The 23,805-nt window shown below is 35.5% G+C and overlaps 1 protein-coding gene across 3 annotated transcripts in view; it reads left to right on the top strand.

Moving 5' to 3' along the window:
• Positions 1–23,805, top strand: part of LOC124304833 (BAI1-associated protein 3) — a 112,039-nt gene that overhangs the window by 797 nt on the left and 87,437 nt on the right. The gene's annotated exons all lie outside the window — the stretch shown is intronic.

Raw genomic sequence — 23,805 nt, 5'->3', positions numbered from 1 at the left:
TAAAAAATGTGGCCAAATACTGCATCATTTTGTTGAGTGTGAGTTTTGTTCTCTAATTCGGAGAACATTTGTCTGAGAAAACTGAATTTTTTTTTTTATGGCAAACGCGAAGGGCCTTGATTTCGGAAAATCTAAGGCAAATTTTTTTCGACTCTAATATCGCGGGCGAAAATTTGAAGAAAAAAAAGAGAGAAAAGACTGACAATGAGTAGCAAATATTTTCTCGCTCAGCTGACTTTCGTCGCGCGCGTTGATATACCGAGATTAGATCAGTTTCTAGTGATTGATCTTGAGGGGTCACCACCCTCGGATTCTTCTCGCAATTGATTGAAATTGAAGGTTAAAAAATTCTCGGTGATTTTGTTTCTGCTTCTTCATTTCGCCCGTTCCTCCGATTATGAATCAGAGTTTTCCGGCACAGTGACTAAAAAAATACAGAGAGAAAGCAAAAATGTACTGGAAAATATGAAATAAATTTTTATCATGAAAACCAGTATAACGGTTATTTTTGAAGATGAAAATCGCGTTCATGCCTGGACTCAAAATATTGTAGATCATGAAGAAGAATTATTTCGGTACTAGCGTTAAAGAGGATTCCCTAGCTTTGCTTCAGCCGTAATTCTTTCGATCTCGTCGAACTTGCAAACTTACTTTGCCTGCGGAAACTTTTCTTGTAGCTACTCGCAATTTATTCCTGTTACTCGATCCGAAGCTTACTCGACGGTCGTCTTGTTCACAAGGTGACTAAACTTCAAGACAGGCTTGGAACATTAAAAAAGTTATCGCAATGTTTTCTTTCTCTTGTAGTTTGTCTCAACAATACCAGAAACACACGTCAATTTTTTTCCTTCGGTAAACATTTTTCGCCAAAAATTACACTCGACATTTTCCGCTGCGAATGTTCGCTTTTAAATTCGGTTTAGGTACTGTGAAAACATTATTCCGCGCCACGTCAAGTCGTTGTACCTGCTTCCTTTGTTCGAGTTGAAGGTACGTTCAAGTGGCATTCGCTAAATGGTGATTATCGGCCGCTGTAGCATTACCTCGAAAGTCAAATATCGAGCCATTCTGTCATCGGTCGTTACGGGAAGTTCCATTATTTCTATTGCGAAAACACGTCGTTCTTTTTGCAACATTTTCATCCCGTGCGTTACAGCGATGGAATGTTGATTGCGAAGAAAAATTTCACTATAGTTTTGGAAAATTTTATCATACGTTATAAACTTTCGTAAGGGTGGAAGAAAAGATAGATCACGTTTTTTTTTCCATTCAATTTCATGTTTTCATTCGCATATCGTTGATGTTCGTCCCTTTTAATGTCGTTATTGAATACTCAATGCCTCTTGCCGAGACAAGTGTAATACATTTTGAACAAGTATTACATTGTTATCGCTGAATTCTGTAATTATCTGTAAATTGTTGTGAAAATTTCGGGCAGGAATGCCGAGGTGAGGATTATTAGTCAAGAATGCGAAGTGCCTTTTTTTTAAAGACTATTACTCAAATACAAACCTGTCACATAAAAGCTGGTGGCTAAAATCAAAAATTTATTGGATCCGAATAAACTTCATTGAATCAAGTAAAAAAAAAACATTCCTCCTCACGATGAGTAAATTGTAAAAAGTATCTTATAGACTCGTAATCATTTTTCAATAAAAACCAAGCAATTGAGAATGAAAAAAAAAATTGCATCCTTATTCTATATTGTTATTATTATTTCGTTCCCGACTTCATTATTTCAATTACCGTGACGCTATTTTTTGTTTTCTCAAACAGTCCATCTGAGTTCGCTAGTCGTTGCTGATAAGGAAAATTTTCGGCAGCGTTAAAACGAAGACATAGATGCTCCGGTATTTTCACCAGAGCTTCATATTTTCACGTAAACGAGTTACCGGCGGGTCGGTTTTTCAATTTACATTTCTTACCGCATCCTACGCTTCTCTGCAAGCGATGCTCCGGTAAAGATATCACCATGCTAATTTAAGTTGAGGCAAAGAAAATTATCGAAGAAGGACAATAAAAAAGGGACGAAAAAAAAAGCAGAGAAAAAAAAAATGTATAATGCATGAACTTTTCAGATTCTCTTCATTACTCGCCGCTTTCGTGTTACAGTTTCATTTCACTCTTATCTTAAGTTTTTTCTCCTACCCCGTGATCGAGTGGGTCGTCTGAATTGCATGTGTAATACATGAAATTGAATTCAGCGATAACAGGTTGAGTTAACGTTTGGTTTTTGTGAATCGGGCAATTCATCAACGAAATTTTAGAATCATAGATTTTATCGTGGATTTCGGTACGAACGGATAAGAATCCGAAAATCCTAGACAATTTATTATTTTCATACATTACATTTGTAATATTTCAAAGTTGAATTTCAGCCAAGATTGGTGACATAAATGATTAAGTGGTCTATTTCAATTTGAATGTTTTTTACATCTCCTTTGCGTTTTGAAAGAATTTTTTTTGAACACAGTTTCATTCTGCCACCTTAACATTAAACATTAATCTTTAAACAAGTGATTAAAATCGGATTAAAAGCGGTTGAAAAATTTGAAATTATTCAAATCCAAGAAAACTGTAGTTACAGTTTCAATTCTACTTGGAGAAATATAGTTTTAGAAAAAATGTGCAAGTCGATTAACCGAAATTATTGATTGGTTAGTTGCTTCGTTGTTTTTTCTCGATAAAGAATGATTGGTTTTTTCATAAGCTGGAGATCCTAAGAATAAAATCGGATCAAGTCGAGCTAAGGAATCATCCAAAGCCTTTGTTTTTTTTATCTTTTTCTTTTCTTGTCTTTTTTTTTGCTGTAAACGATAATTCGTTGATTTCCGCGCGATTGAGATGAGTTTCAGAAAACGTGAGTGTTTTACAGCCGCCTGATTGACTGCTTCTTTGTTATCGTGAACTAAATAATTAAGCGCTTGCTATAATAAATTGCAATATTCCATCCCCTGAAGGCACGCTTCGTCATTCTTGATGTAAATCCAAATTGTTGAAGCAGTAAAATGAAGGATGGCTATTTAAGTATGCAGCGCCACTCGACCGCGGGTTTATTAATTATAAATGTATAATGCAGAGCAACCTTCGGCGTTTAAATTTTCCCAAGTTGCACGACTTTAAGCCAACTTGCGTGACGCGTCAGCGATGCGGTATTGCAATAAATAGGAAGAAATGCAGTTCCTCTAACCACCGAGAATAACTCCATCGCCGTTTTCTTATTCCTGTTGCTTTACGTTATTAGATTTTATTCCTTTCTGCGGGGTTATCAGAAATCAGAAACTCGGAACTTTCATCAATTTTTATATCATATTGCATCCGGCTTTGGTTTCTTTCTTATTATTCAATGGAGTTGTGATGAGGATTGCATATCGAATGTTAGGATTGAAAAGACTGGTCTTGGTTGACGCTGTTGAGTTTTATTAACTAACAATTTGTTTGTCGCCGTGCATTTTTTATCGCTATTAGAAGTAAAGAAGAGTCGAGTTATTCAAACTAACAAATCGTGAAAATTCGTTTTGGGTTGAAAGAAGACTTTTAAGTTTAAATTTGACGTGTATAAGATTATATAATGAACGATACGAAGTATCTGATGAAGTAAGCCATGCATGATGTTTGCATATTATATCACACTTTCGTAATAAATTTTTTACTCTTTTCTTTTCTACCGAAGTAAAAAAAAAATAAATATATATATATATATATATATATATATATATATATATATATATATATATATATATATATTTGAGTCGTAAAATCAGTTTGTCCAAGATCATCAGATTAATCTTTGACATTTGTATTTTATAAATTTAATTTTCATCTCTTCTTTCGATACTTTATCATCATACCGTTCCAAGCCGATGATTCACATGAATTAGTTCGTCATACTTTGTCGTTTGGTAGATGTATAAAAAACAATCGGTTTATAACAAGTCCGCATTACAACTAGAACTAATAAGAATAATTTATCTTCTTTGATTTGCATAATCAATTCCAATTCTTCCAATTTCTCCGGAATAACTTAAGTTACACTTAAATTTCACTTCGATTACACTTACATGTTTCACAGTGTAGACGCGAATTTTTTACACCTCATTTTCACTGCAATCGCATCAAAAGCATACAAAAGTCCCCACTGAAAAAAAAAACACAAAAATAAAAATCCCCGACTTCACCACTAAAGTAACGCTGAAATCGAAAATAATTCTTGCTCCACTGAAATTACACTAAATTCTAAATTCATACTTATAACTGAAATCAAACTCGAAATCTACTGAAATTAAATAATGTGGAAATATTTTACAAAAAAAAATAAATAAATAAATAAATAAAAAAAAAAATAGTTATCAGTGATATTTTGGTGATACCAGACTGATAAATTGGAATATCACTATAAAATTACTGATTTTAGGATCAACTGAGAAAATACTCCGATAACACGGTGGAACCAAATCCGCCTGTAATATTCTTGAACTTGGCCATCGATGATTTGAATCGCCTGCAATGATTCAGTAACGAATATCCGACGTATGCATGGTTATCCATTACATCCTCTGATTGTAAGTAACACATCATATCTCCGTTCCGACATGGATCTGCTTTCCACGTTATGCGTACCGTTACCGATGAGCCTTAAGCCCGACTTAAATATCTGCGACAGCTAGACCTGTTCGTTTGTCTATCTATCCATCTGGCTATCCAACCATCAATCAGCTTCTACACTTGTCTGTCGAAACTATTTACCCGCCTGCCCGTCCACTTGAGGAAGAATCTCACTGGCGGCAGACTCAATTACAGACGACGAAGACGCGACGCGTTTATTACCCACAATTCAGTAATTCGGAAAAATCTACTTTAAAACCTACGTCGACGACAAAAATATCCGTACCGATTTACCAAGTTTAGGCTCAAAACAGGCGTTGTCGACTGCATCGTGACCCGGGCCGTGGGACGTAACTTTTATACATATCTACGAGTCGATTATGGATCCAGGCAACCCCGGAAACGAAAAGAATTTACAAATATTCTCTCGTAGATAAATGATTTGCACATCCGCACATCATTCATTAGACGGCACTGCTTGTCTTACGGGCTTCTCATCGGAAGCAAGGATTCAAAAAAGGTAAACACAACATCTACGCATTAGAGTCTCCTTATACATCTTGCATGCAGAGAAGAAACTTCTTACTCACACATAAACCGGGCACAGGAAAACAAATTCGAACTCACCGGTGATGAGAGATTTAACGACAACAGAGTCAGGGCGGCTAGGTGGTCCAGTGGAGTAAGGCTTCGATCAAGCATCTCTGGACGCCAGGTTCGATTCCTGGCTCCGTCGTTAATTTTTCGAAATCACCAATTTTTCGAATTTACATTCTTTCGAAAATAATTTACCCCCGAGACGGCGGGGGTGGTGCCCGGAGGGGTGACAGAACCCCAAGGCACGGTTCAAGGAGCGAACGCAACGGGCCGTTCCGAAAGACGGAAGGCAAAGATGCCCGTGTCACTCAAGTGCTCGCATTCAAAGCTCGGGGTTGCCTCGATGGATATGTCGAAGGAATAGAACCGCGTACGCACACCGTCGAAATGTGGTAAACGCGAGAGAAATCCGTCTTGCGCGCAGAGGGCGCCACCGGAGATCCAAGCGATCAAACCGAAGATCGGAGCGCTCGGCGCGATAGATCATTCCGCAATTATCACTCGGTGCTACAGGTCGTTGAGCGGGACTCGGACCACCGGATACACCCTTCTTTAACCCTTTAGTGGTAGTGCGGTTCGATGTATTGATATATTTTCGGAATTTTGTGTTGATATTAACGTGCAGCTCCGATTGATAAAAAGGGTTTTTTTAGGGGAGACGGGTCCTTGGTGTCACAAGGTTTGTGTCTTCGTCGCTTGATATCGGAACGAGCAGTGCTATAGATTGAAGTTGTGGTTCAAGGTTGGAAACGAATGAATGTTGTTAACAAAAATATCGTCATCGTACGCGGCCTTGCAGTGATTGAAAAATTGAAATTGGACCTAACAGGTAATTGCTTTGCATTTTCTTGATATGTTTTTCTCATTTTCTTGGCTGCATTGGGATGTTGCGCGACAAGGTGATCGGAAAGGTGATTCTCGCCGCTTTCACTTCATGTTTTTCATATTTAAATAACGGGTCGGCAAGACTTGGAAGTTCAATTTGTTCTTAAATTTTTAGGAGTCGGAGGGTAAACGGCGGATTTCTAGTTTCAGTTTCCCTCAAAGTAGGTTCACATGAACCTTGGTAGGATCAAACGTAGGCGCTAAATTTCGACTCGTGCATAGGTGATATTTTTATTAAATTTTATTAAAAATGCAGAGAATTTTTTTTCGTAATCACATTTGAATTACGCAATAGGAAAATATTTTCATTTCGTATTTTTCATGTTTGAGCAGAATATCTGCAATGCAAATCTTGTGATATGAAAAAATCGAAATTAACCTGCCAATATTTAACATACATTTTCCGCTGGTGAATATTCAACATGCACGAACTTTGTACCGTCAACGTCACATTTATATCTGCCAATCACAATGCGACGTTGTGAAAAAAAGTTCGATCTGATATTTGTATGAGAAGGTATGCGTGGCTTTTCGCTGATTTGCGTCAAATGGATAGGGGAAATATTCATAAAGGCTTTTGGTAATTATAAAAAGAAAATAATACTTTTCCACGGACAAAATTCATAATAATTTTTCGCAAGTTTTACTGCAGAGATTTTTAAAAAGTTATCAACTTTTTCGGAGTTTTCCTCAAAATTGAAATAATATGACAGAATTTCGAAAAAATTTGGCAAACTGTCGACTAAAATCATTCGCTGGACATTGTATTCCGAGCTGTCGGAATAGGATCGGCTAGTTCATATCTGTTATTTGCGCACTCATTATAGTCGAGGAAATGAAGCACTAAAAACGGCCCAACTGTCGATTTTTTGAGCAGTAAGACGGATTTTAATGCGGTTTTTTGCATTCGATTCGTAAGAGCGCCTACAAACTTTGTGAACTAAATTGATTAATTAATTTTTTGAAAATGCATTATGGCATTAATAATATGCATTTTGCAAGTGCACTTCCAAGAGACACTAGATAAAAAATTTGCTACTCGGGGGTTTTTGGGGTCGCTGAACACGAATATCGCCACGGCAACCGTCTCCGAGGTACCTGGTGCCCAGGGTGGACAGTATCAACGTCTTCTCCTAGAGTTTTGGCGAAAATTGTGATCGAATTTGTCGAAACTCGTTGCTTGGGGGTTTTTGGGGTCACTGAATACGAATATCGATACGGCAACCGTCTCCGAGGTACGTGGTGCCCAGGGTGAACGTTTCAACGTCTTTTTCTGGAATTATCTTGAGTATTATCATTTTTACCTCAATTAAAGTATATTGTTCTTAATTCAATCACAAATTCGATAACAATTTTCGCCAAAACTCTAGGAGAAGACGTTGATACTGTCCACCCTGGGCACCAGGTACCTCGGAGACGGTTGCCGTGGCGATATTCGTGTTCAGCGACCCCAAAAACCCCCGAGTAGCAAATTTTTTATTTAGTGTCTCTTGGAAGTGCACTTGCAAAATGCATATTATTAATGCCATAATGCATTTTCAAAAAATTAATTAATCAATTTAGTTCACAAAGTTTGTAGGCGCTCTCACGAAGCGAATGCAAAAAACCGCATTAAAATCCGTCTTACTGCTCAAAAAATCGACAGTCCATTGCTTTATTTCCTCGACTATAAGTCATCCGAAATGCAAACGTGAAAAGTGTACGCTGCAGTTACATTTGAAATGGAAAATAATTCCACACTGTAAATATTACGTAAAATATGCAGTGAAATGTGCGGCTGTTGCTTCAGCATAATTGATATGAAATCAACGACGCGTTCCACGATTCGGACGAATTATTTAATTACTGGATACTCAAATATCGGCACCATTTATTTATGCACCGTGTAATTGCCGCTCAGGCAGGTTTCTGAAGAAAAATCTTTGTTCATTTATTAAATCTACCGTTGAGATTGCTCGAGTAGTATCTTACAGTGTTAGGCTTGAAAATAAAGTAAATTTTTTTTTTTTTCTTATTCGAAACTTCCCAGACAGTTTGTTGAAACTTGTGAACTGAAAATATGTATCATTGCGAGAAAGTCAGTTGAATATGATTGACGATTGGTTGAAAAAAAGATAAACCATGATATTTTTACGTTAAATCCTAGTTGACAAAAGTCAAGCTCATTTTTCGATTCGTGGAATCTCGTATTTTTATTATGTTTTTGATATTTTTAAAGTTGTTCATTTCTAATTGAAACGGGGATCTTAAAATATGAAATCTCAAGTTTTGAAAGGTTCTCAGGAGATTTTGAGTTTTGGAAAATTGGTCAAGCGTTCGTTAGTTGACTTTTTGACCTAAGTGCGGTTTTCGTTGTACAATTGTTTTGATTCGCGTTATCGAATAAACGAGAGATGGAATTGCGCTTCTCGGACAAATATTTAATTTTTACAATAATGCGAGGTGAATTTCTGTCTTCATCCTTTCGTCATCCATACCGTTCCGTTTCACTGCGATGCAAATTGAATCTACCGGTTCCTTGAAATCGTAACTGTGTTATTTCATCAAATTTTTGTGTGTTATCCAGCAAAAGAACTACTGTTCGATTATTTTTATGGTTTTTAAGTTATTTGGCTACAATTGTATTCCTCTCACTGTCGTTTCATCTTCACAATTCAACAACGACAGCAAAATTCTTGTTCGCTAATTTTTTTCAAAATTATACATATGTGTATTTTCTACCCGTTATGAAAGGGCAACCATTGCGTGTGAAAATGTCGAATTCACATTCACCATTGGTGACAGAGAAAGGCTTTTGTACGGCGACTCTTTTATACGCGAAATGAATTTTTAAACCAATCGACTTTCTGTTGAGATTTCAGACTGCAGTTTTGTCAATTTTTGATACACGTAATCTAAAGAAATTGAACAAGAAGTAATCCGGAACCTGCATTTTCATCACAGGATGAAGCAGTTTGTTGAAAAAATTTTGAGACTTTGAGTTTTTGAGTTTTCTTTCAAATCGGTGATCAACAATTCGCGAAACTTAAGGTTAGGCGAATTTCAATGTGATGATTTCGCAGGTGGAAGAAATTTAGAAAACAACAATTGAAAACTTTGATTCAAACTTGAGGGTCTTGGATCTTGACGAATTCAGAAACAATACTTTAGTGGCTGATAAGGTTGAAAATGTTCGTGTGTCGACGACTCAATTCTTTAAGAATGCTCAAAATCCAAATTTGAAGAATTTGTCCGCTACAGAATATGCAGTCTGTCCTAATTATCCTCGCATCATTTACTTCGCTTCGGCATATTGAATATTTCAAACATCCCTGAGATCGAAGATTCCTTCCTTCAAAAGTTCGTCCGACAACGAAACATTTTTCTTCCCATGTATTAATATTGAATTGCGTCTACATTGAATGTGCGCAAACTGTAATTATTAACGGAAATTTGTGCAACGCATTTACTGACCGCTCACCAAGATTTACCAACACATGTAATTATTATCGATTAACTTCTGTTTGCTTAAAAATAAGTTGCCGTCATATTTCTTAAGTTAGGTTATTTGATCGATCTAAGAGTCGAACCAATTGAATTTTTGCCAACTGAGATGATAATATTGCACCGATTTTGTAAAAATTGATTTCTCGCCGTTAAATTCAGTTCTCTCACTGTTATTTAATTTGAATTCAGAGTAACAATCCATTTCAATTGAGGCTTCGAAATTCTTTCAAATTTCCTCAGAATTATCGAAAAACAAACATACTCCGAGTCCTTTGACTTCCTCGTTCTTATAATTCCATCTTTGCTGCTTTAATTGAGTTCCGTCAATTTGATTCCTGAACAAAAAATTTTATCTTGAAACACACTTTCCATTGAAAGTGTTCCTCCTTTGAAATATTTAACTGTCATACTCAACGAGTATAGTTGAACACGGAGGATTTAAGCCGGAACATTCGAGTCCCAATTACAAACCCGTTTCGTATATTTACCGTCTACGGCGCGTAATCATTATAGGTATAATATACGTATAACGTATATTCAACGTATCACCCGCATAAGATAAGGTTTATGATTTTTTTGCGACATGTAAACCGATTCAAGGATAAAACATTCTCTTTACATGCGGCGCAGATTATATCCAGTTAAATCCTTGGAAGCCCTTATTTCTTTTCTATCTTGTTTCACCCTCATTTTACGCATTATACGTTTTATATCGTAGTCTTTTGCTTTTGAGTGATCAAAGAGAAACTGAACGAAATAATAAATAATCTACGTTACACATCGCCTTCGATGTACTGTATTTATATCTAGAGGGACGTTGATCATCCCTTGCCAGTGGTATGAAACGAGGTTAAAAAATTAGATTCTTTTTTTTTTTTTGTGCAGGCCTGTGTACTCTGTTCAATTAGCATTTGGGCTTTGATGATTCCAATTTTGTTTCTCGAATTTTCTTCCGAATCGTTTTAGAATAGTCGGTTATTTAATTTTTTAACTCCAGCTGTTTTAATTCGTAAAAAAAAGTATGAAATTATTAGGCGACTGCATTTTTCTTTTTTTTTTTTTTACATTTTTTTCGTTCGATTATTTTGGAGTTTAAAAAAACTATCGAATATCAAGATTTCTGACAGAATTTGGTTTGAAAAATAGAAAACAATTGTTTGTTGGTTGTTCTCCAGATCAGTGCATACCCGGCTAATAAATTTTATGGTTAAAAATTAGCTCTGGAAATTTTAAGCTTGAAATCAGTTTGTACGAATTTTTCTATTCTACCCCCTTGAGACCTCTTGAGTTTCACTATTATTGATTAACGAATGCATAATCTATGCATGATTTATAATTCACTTATTCCCATTTCATTGATTATTAAACCCGAAACGAAAGTAAAATTATTTCCGAATCCAAAATAATATGCTTGATTCTCAAATCTACATTTCAAGTAATAAGATAAGTTTTTTTCTGCTTTTGATTCTGATCACAAGTGATGATTAAAGTTTTGAAAATTTAAATTTCATCAATTAGCGTTGGTTCATGTCATGTTTCGTTCGCGGAGCAAATTCCAAATGGGTTACATTGAAATCGGGAAAGTTTATTAACGAGCAGTGGGAATTATTCATGATCAAAAACGTATAAAAATTAGTTTAACCGTACGCACGGCTTGTTTCAGCGATGACCAAGTGATTTTACTCGCAATTCCGAAACATATTTGGTGTATACACTATGTATGGAGCATTCCATGCCAAGTTGACTAAGATTTGTTAATTTGACCGTCTCTCCGGATCTGAACTTCGTTTTGTCGCAACAATTCTTCCGATTGTAAAATGCACTCGTACTTTCTTCAAATTCTTTCAATCAAACTTTATTTTGTACTCTCCATTAAAAAAAAGAGCTGTTACTGTTTTAAAAAATATTTTACAAAAATTATCGGAATCCTTTTTTAAATCACGACAATTTTAAGTCGGTATAAAAAATTGGTGCACGTAAATTATTTTTTCTACCATTTACAAAATTGATTTCGAATATATTTTGCGCTGAAAGAAACTGCATTTATGCATAGTTTTACTTCATACTTGAATATCTGCAAACCGACATCTTTTTTTTTACCTCACCATACATTTTTTCAAAAGTATAAATCACAGGTCGTTTTCAAAAATATTGAAAATCGTGGGAATATATATATAAATAAAGCGTATGATAAAAAAAATCTTGAAATTCAACTGGATGAGTAATTATTGAGAGAAATATCGAAAAATATACTCGAGTGTGATATCTTATAGGTTAAATAATGGTTTAAGAATGGGGATCACGTGTGAGAAGGTCCAGAGTTCGAACCGTTATCGTCAAGTTGGCACAGAATGCCTCATATATGTATATCAATATCCCATTTTCCACGTGTCGTCGATTCCCTGCCAGTATAGCGACAGATGGACTTTAATGCCCACATTACGGTGCTAAAAGCACCGAGAGGTCTGTGATATTTTAACGATGATCTTTTTATAATGGCTCCCAATCTCTTCGTGTGAAAGAAAAAATAACGGGAGGAATTGGAGAAAATTTACCTATTTTTTATTACTATTATCATCATGTTTTACATGCAAAGATCTGATGAACTAATCGTAAATTTATCGTAAAGATCGTTGCAGCTCGTTTTTCACGTGATCTTTGAAGATGAATAAATCGACTGGGTGAAAGGTTAAAGGTTGATTAAATTACAATTGTTCCTCCTTACTACAAGATTGGTAAAATAACGTCTCTAACAATGCTAATCAATTTCTAATTTGAGAGGTGGTGAATGTCATTGAATTGAAAGATTTACTTAAACACGGAACAATTTCAAAAAGTGATTACAGCGTGACACGACGATGATTCACTGCGTAAGTTGTCTTTGAAAAATAATAAAAATAAAAAAACATTGCGCGTAGAGGAGACGAATGAAAAAAAACATCTGAATTTAGAATTACGAAACTATTTTTTTTTTTCTTTTCAACTCGCTTACATTTACAAATCGCAAAAAGTGTACGTATCCGAAAACGAAGATCTCAACTTTATTTTTCACGCGAAATTCTAGGGCAATATTTTTTCGATGAAATCACCTCGAGGTGCACGTTTTATTTTGACATTGAATACGGTACCTCGTTCGTGTTTGCAGGTAATTAGAATCCGCACTTCCTCGAAGGTTTAGGCCGTTGTTTTGTTAAGCTTCGCAAACAGCGCGAAATTTACCCTGGTGTCAGAAATCAAGAAGCAAATTACACGTGGATCTCACCACAATTCCCCGGCGTGCGTGAGGAATATAGTTTAAAGGTCGGGCGAAAGGTTAGTTTATAAATTGAAGGGTTCCTAGGAGGGTGAGGGGGACTTTCTTGGTGAAAATTTAATCATCATACTTGATACAGGAAGCCGATATTCTTCCAGTTACAAATATACAAACCTCCGTAATATTATCTGTAGTGAAATTTTCGATCATTTTAAGGTTGAGAACAATTTTGTTTTGAGCACCTTGAAAATTTTGTACTGATGAAAAAAAAAAAATAATAATGTTCAGTGTTTTGACAATATCAAAACAATTCGATAAACTTTTTGCAATCTATGGCAATTATGTGAAAATTAGCGAAGCGTTCAAGAAAATAGACGTATTAATAATTGAATCTGTTAAAAAGTCATTTGCAAATAAACTGTTCGTGGAAGTAGAGAATACAATTTTTGTAAATTTATTCGAAATTTTGATAGTGTGTGAATATTGTTGTTTAATGTTCCGTACTTTTGAAAGCTCGAGATAAAAATGTATAAAGTAAAAAAATAAATTTCACATTTCACATTATTGTGACGTTTGTCAAGTGGAATATGTTACATAATTTTGCTGGAATTCTCAATGTTATAGAAATATAATTTTTGTGAATACAAATTTGTCGAAGAATACAAGAAATTACAGAGAAAAATTTTTTTAATAACCAAAGCAACCTTCAAATGGCCGAGATAAATAATAAAGCTCAAAGATTTTTTCGAAAATAAAAAAAAAAAAGAAGCGGAATTTCAAGTAGGGTTGAATGTTTGATAACAGTGAATCAGTGGTAGAAAATGATAGAAAATATTGGGGGTATAAACATGGTATTATCAGCTGAAAAAATTTTTAAAAAATTAGAAATGGCGATATTTTCTTTTTCTTCTTCTATTTATACTGACGACCAAATAGTAAACAATTTGTAGATCTCTAAATTCGCGTCTGGTTTTTGTCGTTCAATCGCTATATTCCGACAAAAATTGCAGTCCTTTTCGAAAACTACGAGAGGGCGACAAACAATTTCGTACTCGGTAATGTCAACCTGCCCTAAACAGCGATTACAGTCCTTGATAATTGCGTATTTGCCTCAAATACACATATCGGCTCGAATAATTACGTCCCCGTCAAACGGTAAACAAATTAATCTGAAATACGGGCACGTACGTTTATTAAAGGTTTTCAACTGGCGTGCACGATTCGTATTTTTTGATTAAAGCTCGCGTAAATTGATCGGTGCAGTGAAACATTTTCGAAAGCGGTATTAATTGATGGGAAATTATACGTGATCCTACAGTTCACTTTGATTTTTTATTTATTCTTTTTACTACTGTCTATTTCGAAATACTTACCTGCATTATTGATAAAAAAAAAAAAAAAAAAATCAAGTCGTTGGATAAACAAATTTTTAATAAAGAATTACGACACTTCACGCGAGTGACAAAGATGGAACTTTTTTCTTGTCTTACTGTTATTACGATTTATTTTTTCTTTCACTTCTCACCTTTATTATGACAACAATAACTGTCGTTGTCGATCTCATCCCGCAAAGACGAGATTATTCGTCCTGTAGGCCTGTAATTCGATTTGAATTCACTGGCAAGTTAACCGAGATTTATTTGTAAACCGTTGAATGACAGTTCGTTTTATTATATTTCGGCTCAGCAGACCGGCGAATTTATTTACGGGAAAGAGGAAGGAACGACGTGAAATTTTTGGACGAGGGATTTCACATCTCTTGCAAATCTTTCATAATCCCTTAACGACATACGTAGATAATCTATGTGATTTTACGTGGTCCTCGTTTTAAACAAATCTCCCGCTTTAGCAATCAAGAATTCTGATTACGCATGGTGCAGGGAACCTCATCGCCGTCGGATTACTCACCCCAACTCTAATCAATGAAACTGAGTAACCCGAGACAAAGCTCAATTAAAACCTGCGCTTTACTTTACAAATCTAAGCACAACGGATTTACAAAAAAATTGCAGATAAAATGTTATGAAAGTTGCATGCGATGTTTGCAAAATTCAAGATTTTATCCAGGTCTAAGTTACGGATCGTACAAAATTCTCGGCAGTTATTCCTCGCGCGTTTTTTCTTTTTTTATCTTTAAACCTGTTTTCTGAAGATTAACTCGGATGAAATTTTTATAAGAACGATATTATCGTAATTGAAATGACTAAATAAGATGTGATTAAGAATTTTTCTTCAAGAAACATACTACTTAAACCTAAATTCTGTCGGAGGGAATTTTCCATTAGATCTTTTCCAGTCATTTCAATAATAAAAACATCATTCTGAACAAAATTTTAGAGGAGCTTCGGATTAAGTACTGTCACTGGATCCGATAATATTAAGTCCCTTAAAAAAAAAGTCAGAAATAATCATCATCGATTAGACACTCGCAGAAAACTTGTTGCTTTTTTTCAAACAACAAATTTGTAGACGCTTTGCGTAGAAGATTTTGATGTAAGTAGCAAAGCTGATGAGATAAATCTTTGATAATGGCAAAAATTTAATTGATTGAAATATACATACTTGTAGATATGAAATCTCGAGTTTAACTTAACCAATTTGATGAAATAATACGTTTTTTGTTGATAGTATTATAAAAATATTAAATTTCACGTAGTTCCTTAAATCTATTCGGTGTACGAAGATTTCAAATTTACGAAATTTAAGATTGAACCATGAGAGTTACCAATCGATTACCGCTAAATGTACATATATTAACCCTGAAGTTTTTTTACTATGATGAAATTTTGGTTATTACGATGAAATTTTTTTTTTCCCGAGTGTAAGGAATCAGCTCCATTGCGGATGAGAAAGAAAACAAAACAAACGAGTAAAATAAAATAAAAAAACATAACGGACCGAGAGAGAGAGAGAAGAAACAGGAAAATTAGTCGGCTTGTAAATAAACATGCGCGTTTAATTTTTCCTTCTTCCTTTCACCAGAATCTGTAATATTTTTCGCGCCGCTAATGACGAGGGTTCGGAGTAAGAAAACACATGTAAATTCGCAGCAGCATCTTGGAGGGTGAAGTTGAGCGGGAGAGAGAGAGAGAGAGAGAGGGGAAACAGGGGCATAATTAGTGGTTGGAAAATTAAGCGGTTAATTTTACTCGCAATTAGGCAGGTTGATGCTAGTCAAAAGGCCATTTGCATTCTATATCGGACCAAAATGGCCAATTTACGTGTCTCATGTAATCTTTTGGTAAAGCCAGAATCAGTTTGTTTATTTTCCATGCCAACGAGCCCCCGGATTTGAGCTCGTGAGACCGTCAACATTTCTCAAATAACTGTGTATAATCCAGTCGCCATATTTCTTTTTCACTCTTCTCTAACGATGCATGTTTTTTTTCTTTTTTTTTTTTTCACCGTGGAATTCACCGTGGATGAAAACGGTATCGGTGAAAGAATTTTTATGCGGTGCTTTTCGAGGTGGGATTTAGGATTTTGTCATTTCATACCCTCCAACAGCAAACTATGTCCCATTCGCTACTGTAAAAATCATTATCGGTGCTCAATATTTGGTAACGACAAATCGAGTTTTCAATAAAGTTCGATCAATGATTTAAATAACAATATTGCAAATCGTTTTATATACACTTGTATTTTTTTTTACATGCTGAATACCAAACGTATGATCATTTTTCCTATTAAAAATGAAATCGACGGAAGCGCCCTTCGTAAATAATTTAAACAACTCGTTTTGCTTGATAAAAAAACGAGCCAAATCTGATGAAAAAAAATAAAATAAAACATTAGCTTACGTTTATTTAACTTGCGATTAGCTAAATTTCAGAGCATAACGTTATAAATCATAAGCGTTCCTAAATTCTATGTACCGAGTTTCTAATGATTATACGCTTTTAGGAAAAATAAAATTTTTTTGTACACTGAGAGAAATTTTTAGTTCCGGTAGCCGCTCGGTCCTTAACTATTTTCACTTTTTACCACAATCGAAAAATATAGTTATAGGTAGAAAATGAAAATTAGTTTTCTAGCTGTTACCGGAAAGTCTAGTATCCGTTACTATTCTTTCTCATTACGATCACTGTTGCTATATTTTCTTGTAACTGTTGCGATAATTTAATGCTCGTGCAACAATAAATTGATTTTAAAGTCTTGTTTAACTAAAAACGTATAGTTAGCCTCACAAACTGATTTTGCGTAGCAATTATCAAAAAAGTATCGACAGTACCTCGTTTTTCATAATTCCAAAAATATTCAAACAGTTTTTTTTAACGATACTGTTTCACCGAATTTTTCTAGTTATTGTAACAAATGAAATTCTTCTCAGTGTATACACGAATAGTGTAATAACACAGTATTTTTAAAGTCATTCCTGTAAATTTGATAATGCTTCCGAATCTTCTTTATCAAAAAACTGCTATTTGAACGCCATTATTTTGAGCCCATAAAAGCTAGGAAAAATTACAAGCTCCAAAAAGGCGCTGAAAAATGACCAAATGTTGTCTATAGAACGAAATATTTCGAGTTATGTGTAGGAGCAGGAGTTGAGTTAAAAAATTTCAAGGTTGAGGTTAATGACGTATTCTGGGCAGACGCCTGCCGCTTGAAGGTCGATGCCTGATTATAAGCCAGACGTCTGCAGTACAGCGTCGAGATAATATTGAAGATAGGGCCGAACCAACCCGTGAATTTTAAATCATCGCAATCGGTCTTTTGTCTATCTCCTGAAAGCTTTTGCTGCTGAGTTGAAAACGTATTTAGGTTATTCTGATGCATGGATTTCTGTTGTATGTATGAAAAAATACGCCAATGCGCAGATGGAGTAGAACGAGAACAAACCCTTCAAAACAATGTTCACATAACGCGAGCACGTTTTGCGCGTTTCCGCGTGAATCCGGGAATGCGCATGCGCGGAGTGCTGAAAAAGACCACTTTTACGTCCTAGGAGTGAAAAGGAATCGGACGCTACGCGAACCTTACCTCAATATTTTTCTTCGTGAAGAACACGTAACGTGCTCTTTTTATGTAAAGAATCTTGTGCAACAAAGATTGAACTGTTTTTTTCCCTTGCAAATTTGAAATTTTCGTCATCGACCCAAAAAGACCGAGTTTTCCTCCTCGTTGCACAATATACTATTTTTGCAGTACTCTTCATCACTGTACGAACCAATTTAATTACTGGAAATACTATCGAGTATGATAGAAATATTTTGTCGGTAAAATTCATACAGAAATATTGTGATTTCATATTATTGTAGGAACGAGTATTGCAGTTACACTTCGATTATCCCTAGATTCGTTTGTTTCATTGTAATTATGGATAAGCAATGAAGTAAATATATTGATTCCAAAAATCTCTCCGTGTACTAATGCACGTGGGTTCAAAAATTTTTAGCCGAGGTCTTCCGTGTAACGAGGGTGTCTAACGATCTGAAATCCCGGGAAATTCTTAAATGCCATGAAATTCAATGCGACCCTTGAAAAGTCAGGAAATGTCATGAAATTTTACTAACGAGCCTGAACATTTTATATTTAGGTTAATTAGTAACTCAGATTTCAGCGATATTATATGAATTATTGATACTCGTTTGCATTCTTTTTAATTTTGAGTCTCGTGTATACATGGATCGATTTTTTTTTTTTTTTTGCTATGTACGGAACATATTGTTATATTTATTGCGTGTATTGCTAAAGTTTGTGTTCTAGTTGTGGATCTTCCGAAAGGTTATGAAAATATCCTTTATTTTGATTCTGAAAAAACCTTGAATTTCGTGATTTCCCGGTCACCGAAAAAAGTAGACACCCTGTACAAACTCTCAAAGAATTTTACAAAAATTTGCAATGGCTGTATCGCAGAATTAACTTACTATTTTAAACAATTACGTTCCTGAAATTTAGAAATTTTACGTAACACGTGAGCTTATCGCAGTGTAAATATTTCGTTCGGGAACCTGCGTGCTCTCAAACTAATTTAATTTATAATGTAGTTATAAAATTCCCACTTTCTAAAATCTGGAAAAATTTTAAACATCTTATAAAATATCAAAAAAATGTTGACACCTATTCAAATATGGAGATTTCATAACTCCAAAAGATGAATGAGAAAAATAAAAAGCAAAATTATGTAATTACTAACATTATATAATTATTATTATTATTAAGAATGAACACTTAAAAATGCAATAGAATAATCATAATGTTGTATTTTTCTAATCTTCTTATTTGTGTATCGAGGTTTTGAAATCACCAGCTTCCGATAGGTATCAAAAATATTGTTATATTTCATATGATTTTTCTGAATTTTTTCAAATTTTAGAAAGTGTGGTTCTTGTTTCAAGTTTTTAAATCATACTTTAGACACACTGGGTTGAAGAATACTTTTAAAAAATTGCGATTTCGTTTTTCGTCATGCACTTTCATACGGAAAATTATAAAGCCAATCTGAAACATTTACGTAGAATCTTGATCAAGATGCCATGGAATGCCGCATATGCATGAATGCATCGTTACATCGGCAGATGTATAATTTACGGCGTGTGGTGGTGGATGAACAGATTTGTGCGGCATTAGGATGGCCACGAATCGCACCAGTTCATCCGGACTAGCTTGAAATTGGATTCAAATCCCGGTGTGCTTGTGTAATTAGAGTACTTACGCGCTTAGCGATGCAGTTATATATATAGCGTATTCCAGCTTCACTCAACCAGAAAACGGAACTCGAGCCTCCGATTTTTTCTCTCTCCAATAATTGGTACGTCGTAGTGTAATTGAAAAGGTGATATTTCTGTAAATTCTAGCTCTTCGTTCGAAAAACTAGCAAAATGTGATTTTATGAAATACAATTTTATCTCGACTGAACTTTTCCAATATTCGATACTAATAAACGGGAAATCCGAATGTGATTGATTTGTTATGCGATTATCCACGATTGCTGGCAATTCAAGGTGGAATTTGAAGAGAGATTCTCAATTTTTTGTTTCCTTGCACAGTTTTGTCGTCTAAAGATCAAAAATCTGAATTTTATCGAAAGTGCCGTAATCGGTTCCAATGAAAATTTTTCAAGACAAAAACAGATATGCCTGGACTTCTACTTTCAGAGTTTTACACTTTTTGTATCGCACAACAATTTTACATATTTCTTACATGTTTTTTGCGTAGCTAAAAAATGCTTTCTTCTTTTTTGTGTGGATGTAAAATCCAGCAATTTTTCTTCACTTTTAATTTGATAGAAATCTTTATGGCAGTATTCGCGGGAATCCCGACGTTTTCCTCCTTGGATTTCTTTTGTACCCTCTCGAGTCAAAGAAGCGTCTCAAGATCGACAGTCAGCTGCTTCAGACTATGTTGTTTTTCCTGCTCCTTCCTTTCTTCCTTCTCTTATTCATCGTGGTATTTCTGATTCTTCTTCAAATTAAGAATATGATTCCAGTTCGGTTTGAATGGAGCACGTGTTTGAACCTTGTGTTTGGGAATTGTCATGAAGTCGATAAAACCCTGTCGTCCATGTCTTCATAAAAGGAAAACTTCATCTCTCGTTATGAATAAACAACCCGCCCGGATTTTCTGCGACTATCGATCTCGGCACGGTAAAAATATAGGTATAACGATTGTACATTAATTTTCTGGAGGGTAAAATTCCTCAACAAGTTATCGCGAATCCCTAAGTTAATCCGAAATGACCAAAATCATTTACTACTATTGAAACCGAACAGCAGATTTTCCTAAATCAAGCTTTGGCATCGTTTTTGCGAGAGACTAACAGCTCCGTGAATTATCATTGGACACGTTTCAGAAGAGTGCGATGGCATAAATATACGAAACGTGAGATCTACAGTGAAACGAAAAGACATTTCAATTTCGTCGAGAACATCATATGACCATAGATATAAGATTCAGCGTCTCGATAAATTATTTCATGCAACCTGATCAACATTATCTCCCCGACAAAATTGATGGAATTTGAAATTAGGTCCAGGCATGAAAACACCGGACCAAATTAATCTGAAATAAAGTGACAAGACCTTCACCCCGTTTCATTATCAGAGCGGCTAATTGAGAAATGGATTGAAAGAATAACCGACTGACCCAGGGAAAAGTCAGAGGTGGAGGAACGAAGGCAGAGCGAACTTTTCTCCGCGTGCCGAGTTATTTGTAGCTTAAATTAAATTCGGAAATTCATCACGTCAACTTCCCACGTTCAGCGGGTGAGCCGGATTGGGTGGAATCGCTAAAACGGGGGCGGCTTCAGGGTTCGGTTCAACTTTTCCCAGTCGTCACTATCTTAATGGGCATCGTTAAGGCGTGCTTCGAGCTTAGCTTCGTAGATTATCATCGCGCCCTCTTCCCTCCTCTCTATTTTCCTCTCTCACTCTCGCACGCAGTCCGTGAGTCTGCTTAAAGCTGCAAGAGCGAAGCTCTCAACCCCGTCAGTCTCGTTAAAACGAGCACTCAACTCTACACTGCACAACGAGATGAGATTTAATAAGAATCTTTTAAGATAAACGATGGATTTACTGCAGGGATCTGCGGGTTACGATGCTCGGGGATTCGGTTTTTTTTAAATGGCCCGTTATTATTTTGCGAGACCGGCTTATTTTTTATCCTCATACTTCCAGTTTCGGATTTTATCACGGCATATTACAAACGATTCTTCATCTCCGTTCGAGCCGGATCGCCTTTGGCCAACTTTGACAAATTGGTAGGATACTCGGTTCAGACATGTCCTTATTATTTTCCGAAGACCTTTATTTTCCCTCAAATCAGTGGCTGAGTCACATATAAATCAACAGATGAACATTTTCTTTCTTTAACGAGGCCCACTTTATTCAATGAAAGTTTCAAGTAACAGCCGTACAAAGATACAGAATATGGAAAATTTACCTCTTTTGATAAAACAGTGATATGCCGATAAAACAGTGGCATAGTCGGTAAAACTGTGGCACAGTCGATAAAACATTTCATTTAAATTCTAGAAACGAATGTAATCTTGACAAAAAAAAAAAAAACAAGAAACGAGTCAGAAACGCAATCGTATGCTTTTTCTTCAACGCAGAGTTCTTCTTCCACTGGAATTCGTTTCGTTAATACGATACGGGTCTGTTTTTCTCGATCCAAACCAATCTGAGCTGCAAAGGAAGTTTACAATTGCAATACTGAGTTTTAACGATCAACCTGAAACCTCATGACACTCTGGTCCTTTGACAGTAAACGTCATCTTCAGTAACAGAGGGATGTAACCCTAAACTGCGAAGACGTACCTTCTCTTCGCACGAAAAAAAGAATGTGGAAATTGGTCGGATGATGACAATGGGCAGATCGTGCAATGCGGAGAGCAATTATAAAAATATTTCAGCTTCACCTAAGAGCAAATGGCAAGATGCTGATTGATAAAGTAATAATAATAATAATAATAAAGATAATTTTCAGTGGTAGTTTAAAATTTTATTTTCTAAACACCGTGATTTTTGTATTTCACTGCCTAAGTTTGCAAAAGAATTTATTTCAGTCCACAGCCGTCGTTATTATTATCATTATCAAATATCTCACGATCCATTGATTTGAATGCTTCATTCCTTTTATTTTAGGATCGTATAACTGGTCTGACTTGTGACTTGTACATATAACATATAATACCGCGAGATTGCTTTCATAACTTGATACGAGCAGAACTTGACCTCTGCCGAAACTTTCTTTTCGCTTTCCAGATTTTCAGGTTAGCTGCGAAAAGTTTTCCCACCAGCATAAATTGGAGGATAATGGATCTCGAAATCTTTTTTCAATAGTTACATGAATTGTCCGTTTTCGTATCCTTCGAAACACGTGTGATTCTAATATCTTCCTACGTAGTTTTCTTGACAGACAAAATTTGTCTAATACGGTTCAATGGGGATTTTGTTTTCGTCTTCGGTAGGAGTTGAAGCCACTTTACAAAATCATACCTAACCTGACTGACGATTTTTATTAACGAAAAATGTTGAACAATTTTTGAAATAATACCAAGTATCCGTGGAAAAATTGAATTGACATTTGAGTCGGTACTAAATCGGAGAAATTTGTTTTAGCGAAGAATAAATTCTACCAATTTTAGATTTATGCCGTTTTTTCCGAAGTTATAAAATTGAAACTGTCATTCGACGAGTGTCTTTTTTTCATTTTCCTTTCTGTTTCGCATAAACAGAAATGGAATGATTTTGATTCCAATCGAAGTTCCTCGTAATGTATATTTTGAAGAATTATTGAATTACGAAAAAGCGGGTGGCCGATGAATTCTGCTGATGAATGTTTGGTCAAAAAATGGCCGTGAATTTATCGATCGTGATGTAATTTGTTTCTTATTCCTTTTTCATCCCTCTCGGAAATTCTAAACCTTGGAAACGCTCTCGCGTTCCGTTTAATTATCATTCAGATGCGGCTGCTTGAATTCTACCTTCGATCCTCGGTTTTTTATTCCTCGATTTTTCCCCACCGTTTCAAAGAAATTGGATGCCCGCGGTTAATTGATGTTCGATGAAGATTGCCAGTTCTCTAAGTCTTTGAGAACAGGGATTTATCGGGCTGCTCGCCACGTGCCGATACCTACAATGAAGTAGGAGAAGAAAAAAAAAAAAAAGGAAAGAAAAGACAGAGAAATGAAATAAAACGAAGAGAGAAAGCCCGCAGAGAAAGAAAACGTAAATCCTCATCGAAACCCGATGCCTATACGTGATTCGAGCCATTCAACTTCGAGCATCTTACGTACACTGGTCCCCAAAAAGCACCTCAGTTGCACAAGCCTTGTACCAAGTACGTTGAAGTGAAGACTACTAAAAAAATGTACTCTACGACTTACAATTAGTAGGTATCCAAAAACTGGAACCAATTTTCCAATGCTTAGGGTATCATTCGTTAGTTTGGGTAAAAATTTTCTTTAGAAATTACACCGACATGATATTCTCGTAACGCTAATGAGATTCAGCATCGATTGATTATTTATATGT

This window comes from Neodiprion virginianus, chromosome 5 (assembly GCF_021901495.1).
Source record: "Neodiprion virginianus isolate iyNeoVirg1 chromosome 5, iyNeoVirg1.1, whole genome shotgun sequence".
In the NCBI taxonomy this organism is placed as follows: domain Eukaryota; kingdom Metazoa; phylum Arthropoda; class Insecta; order Hymenoptera; family Diprionidae; genus Neodiprion; species Neodiprion virginianus.
This window is presented reverse-complemented; position numbering and strand designations above follow the sequence as displayed.